The sequence below is a fragment of the Rhea pennata genome, chromosome 23 (assembly GCF_028389875.1).
Source record: "Rhea pennata isolate bPtePen1 chromosome 23, bPtePen1.pri, whole genome shotgun sequence".
Lineage (NCBI taxonomy): Eukaryota > Metazoa > Chordata > Aves > Rheiformes > Rheidae > Rhea > Rhea pennata.
The window spans coordinates 9,381,806-9,386,754 of record NC_084685.1 but is presented as its reverse complement, the minus strand read 5'-3'; the positions used below and the strand labels follow the sequence as shown (position 1 = coordinate 9,386,754).

General features: G+C 47.6%; 1 long non-coding RNA gene across 1 annotated transcript in view; it reads left to right on the top strand.

Moving 5' to 3' along the window:
- The window catches only part of LOC134150309 (uncharacterized), a 4,540-nt gene extending 1,436 nt beyond the window's left edge, over window positions 1-3,104 (top strand). The window contains exon 2 of the long non-coding RNA XR_009960624.1: window positions 276-3,104. This is a non-coding gene — a long non-coding RNA (uncharacterized LOC134150309). The remainder of the gene's footprint in view (window positions 1-275) is intronic.
- The last annotated feature ends 1,845 nt before the right edge of the window (window positions 3,105-4,949 follow it).

Here is a 4,949-nt window from a genome sequence, read left to right as displayed (position 1 = left end):
CTTACACAACCCTGAAGGGGCCCTGGCTTCCCCCAGGATGATGGGAATCACACCCAAGTAGTGCAAGGGAAATTCCCCGTAGCGCTGTGAACAGCACTGAGTTCCCTGGGAACCACACAGGCACTCCAAAGTACAAGGGACTTGGGCACTAGGTACTGGCCCCAGGCGCAACGTGTAGCCTCCTTCCCTGGGCATCATCTTCAGGAAAAGGCACATCCGGAACCAGAGATGCGAGTGCAAAGAATAAAACAACTATTTATTGTTTTACTGTGCAGAAACGTGACCTGGAAGTGAGTCTGCCACGGAGCTGGGTGCCAGCATGCTTCCCCTTACCCTGTGACACCTGAAGAGTCATCACCAGCATCCGTCCGTCTGTCAGGGAAGGGTCAGCTCCTGCTGCTGCCCTTGACGTGGCAGGTGTCTGCGTAGCTGACGGCCTACCCCTTCTGCTTTTTCCTTTTCTGCTTTTTCCTTCAGGGATAGGATTCAACTCTGGGAATTTAGAGGACTATGCCTGATCTCACCTGTCTGTGCTTTTGCCTTGCCCCAGATTAGAGCCCTGCAGGACACTTCCACAGTTCTCAGCTCGCCTGTCGCATCACCAGTCCCAATGGATGGGCCTGGACCACACGAAACCCAGACCTTGTGTCAGTGCACAGAATTGAACGCTGGGTACAGGGGAAGATGAGAAACCTCGAATGAGGGTTTGCAGCATTAGGCTGCCTAGGCTTCAGGATTTACAGTTTATTATCTATGGATTTTTCATTAATCAGTAAGCCCTAAACCCTGAACCTTAAGTGACAAACTGCACATGTTGGCACCCAAATGGTGGCTGAGGCTGTAAAATCTAGGGATGAGATTGCATTTTAAATCCTGCACCCTGATCGCTAGATGAGCAACCTGTGAGCTGTGACTGCTAAAGGCTGAACCCCACAAAATAAAGTAAGAAACCATAACCCCTGCATAAGAGACCCTCAACAACAAAATAAATAAACCTCAAGTGAAAAAGTCCAAACCCTTAGCTTTAAGCAAGGAAAGATGTTTCCCCTTCATTTAGAAGGGCAGCAGAACAGGAAGGTGTGCACCAGAATCCTGTTACTGTTGCTGTTTATAGGCTAGCTTTTAGCTACCGTTCAAATGTGGGCATGTGCAAGAATCATGTCACTGGACTGCACTAAGCTGTGCTAACACCAAACATACCTAAACACCACAAGCAATAATTCCTCTCTGTTACAGACCATTAATATTTTTGCTTATCTCAGCTCCATGGGCAACCATCCACAGCCAGTGACAACTGTAACCACCAAGGGCCAAACCACCTGCAACCTCCCAGCCCTGCTCACATACAGCGCAGCCCCAGGACTTAGCTGTGTCCACACTGCAAGTCAGATCTCCCCTTCTATGGCCAGCTGCAGATCTCTGCAGAGCTCCTAGGTGTGACAATGCTTCTTTGCCAGACTATGCTTCAGCACCTGCTGAGAGCCCAGAACAGTTACTGAATGGTGAGGCAACAGCAAAACCCTCCTAGATTTACTCCCTAGTCCAAGGCCTGTAATTGTTTTCACAATGATGAGTGATGCTCTGTGCTGCTTCAGTCAGCCTCTCTGGCTTCATTTCATTGCAAGAATGTCACAGCTGCCCTCATGTACAGTCCTCCCAGACCCCTTCTGTACTTACAGACTTCCTTAAAACAGTATGACTGAAATCAACAAAATGGGCTGAGCTGCTCCTCTTGAAGTTGCTGGCCTTCACAATGTTTATCCTGCAAACGAATCGAACTACCAAGGTCCCTGGGAGATTCTCACTTCAGACCTTTGTGCAGAGTATTCTTTCTATTTGCGTGCCCTGCATGAGCCTCTCCTTCAACTGTTTTCCCAAGGTATGCTTTGGTAAATACTGTAGTTCCCTAAATTTTTCACTGGGTCCTTGCTGGTATTGGATACCCTTATAGCAGGGAGGGGCAACCTACATTCGTGCAAGGAACACTGCAGCACAAAGAAGCTACCCCTTTGGCCCACCTAATCTACTTTAGAGTTCTGTTTTTTGGGTCTTTGAGTACAGCATGCATTTGTTACCCTGTTCTTTTAACAAGATTATCTGCGTTCTTCAGTTGTTTCCTCTGAGGGGGGAGTTGCTACAGAAATTGCTGGGGAGGCCCTGACTGTGGGACGTGAAAAAAACACTACTGACTACCTCTAGCCCAAAAAAGTGTAAGCTGAAGGATCAGAGTAAATAACTGCTTGTGTAATTTGTTCCCTAGCAATGCATTGTCAGAGTTTCTTAAAAACAATCATACTTGATCAAATGCATATCCAGTCTGTCAATATTAGTGCAAAAATGTGTATGTTACTCATCGTTCAAAACAAATCTATGGCACTGGGGTAGCATGCGTAGGGAGGACTAATCCAATGATAACTCGTTCAGATGTTCTCTTATATGAAAGCATTTAGAAGAGATTAAAACATTAAGCATATCATTCTGTTTATTGAATGGACCATGATACTAAGAAAAAACTGCAATGAAGGAGACGTAATAGTCAGTTTCCTTAAGGGGGTTTTGTCATGTACTTTAAGGCTTATTCTACATTTTGATAGTAGTAGTGAATGACACAGGTTGCTTTTCAACCTCTTGGGGAGCAGAAAGTTCTGACTTGAAGGCAAAATGTTTCTTGCAGCCAGGTTTGAACAAACTGGCTACCAGTCAAAAGCAATGACAATTCTGTGGAGTCACTGGAAGTTTTTAAAGCAGTAGTTACCTATAATAGAAGGCTATGCACTTTGACTACTAAATACCTATAGTAATCAAGCTAGGTAAGTGATACAGAGGTGAGCCAGCCATTAGTCTCTTTCACACAGTAATAGCCTTTAGGCCATTACTACTGTTATAAAAGTTGAGATATTTAGAAACTGAACAAGCTTTTTTTAGCTTGTTTCCTTTAGTAGCAAAACCTGAGCAGTTTGTCAAGAAAATACTGCTGCCTTCTTCCAGCTGTTTAGTTTGTTTAACAATCAATAAAGGTAAGAGGTTGAAAATCCTAAAAATGACCATTCCTTGTTTAACAGTTGCAAGCAGTTCCATTAAAGAGTGTTCTGTTCTTTTTTTAATGGAGCCTCTGACTATTTCTTGTCTGTGGAGTATTTTGCAATGTTCAAATGAGAGCCTTGTCAACAAAGCTACTAGTATAAACAGCTTGAGAATGAAATATAGCAAATCTGTGCCTAGCAGCAGGCACTGTAAATAAGGGTACAGCAGATTAGAATCATAGAATCAGTAAGGTTGGAGGGGACCTCTGGAGATCATCTAGTCCAACCTCCCTGCTCAAGCAGGGTCACCTAGAGCATGTTAGACAGGGTTGCATCCAGGCAGGCCTTGAAGATCTCCAGAGAAGGAGACTCCCCAACCTCTCTGGGCAACCTGTTCCAGTGCTCTGTCACTCTCACAGTCAAGAAATTCCCCCTCATCTTCAGGCAGAACTTCCTGTGGTTCAGTTTTTGCCCATTGCCTCTTGTCCTGGCACACGGGTCAACTGGAAAAAGTTTGTCCCCATCCCCTTGACACCCTCCCTGCAGGTACTTGCACACATTGATAAAATCCCCCCTCAGTCTTCTCTTCCCCAGGCTAAAGAGGCCCTGCTCTCGCAGCTGTTCCTCATAGGGCAGACGCTCCAGCCCTCTGATCATCCTCGTAGCCCTACGCTGGACTCTCTCCAGTAGCTCCATGTCTCTCTCGTACTGGTGAGCCCAGAACTGGACGCAGTGCTCGAGATGAGGCCTCCCCAGGGCTGAGGAGAGGGGCAGGATCACCTCCCTCCACCTGCTGGCAACACTCTTCCTAATGCACCCCAGGAGACCATCGGCCTTCCTGGCCACAAGGGCACGTTGCTGGCTCGTGGTCAACCTGTCATCCACCAGCACTCCCAGGTCTTTCTCTGCAGAGCTGCCTTCCAGAAGGTCAGCCCCCAGCTTGTACTGGGGCCTAGGGTTATTTCTCCCTAGGTGCAGGACTCTGCACTTGCCCTTGTTGAACCTCAGGAGGTTCCTCTCTGCTCAGCTCTCCAGCCTGTCCAGGTCTGTCTGTATGGCAGCATAGCCCTCAGGTGTGTCAGCCACTCCTCCCAGCTTGGTATCATCGTCAAACTTGTTGAGGATGCACTCTGTCCCCTCATCCGGGTCATTGATGAAGAAGTTGAACAGGATGGGACCCAGTAATGAGCCGTGAGGAACGCCGCTATGTTTGAATACTAGCCAGCTCTCACAGACCCCCCCTTCCTTCTAGGGCCTTAACCCATGGGATTCTTCCAATTAGGTCTCTGAGTCAAACACCACCACCTGTGACAGAAAGGGGCCAGCAAAGCCAGGAATATTGATGCAGAAGATGCCAACAGGAAAGACCCAAGGCTGTGATGATGCAGGGAAGGAAACTCTGAAAGGGCACCGGGAAGATACAAAACAAGAGCGGCCGCAGAAGAAGAGTGGTCAGTGAGGCCTCAATGATGGCCACAAAGATGATCAGCCACAAACGGCTGTGACGCAAAGCTAGAGCAACAGACTGCCCCCTTAGCTGGCTGCACAGAGCAAGGTGTGATCCATAGGCACAATGCTGATGAGTCAGACCAGACAAAAGACAATAGATGCCCACCATGCTACTGCTGCAGAGTGCGGGCTGTGCTCCTTGAGCACAAAGAACAAGAGGAACATCAAGACCTCAGCAGAAAACAGTACGGATATAATTCACACCACAAACTACAGAACACAGACACAGGCTGGAGCTGCTCAGCCTAGCAAACTCTCACTTTCTGCTGTGCACATCCCACTGCATCTGCCTCACAGAGCACTCATCCAGAAGAGCCCTCCAAACTGCTCTGAATTGAAGCACACACACAGTCAAGACAACCCAACACTCTTTGCCCCTCACTTAGCTTTTGCATTGTTGTGGGTCACCATGGGTCC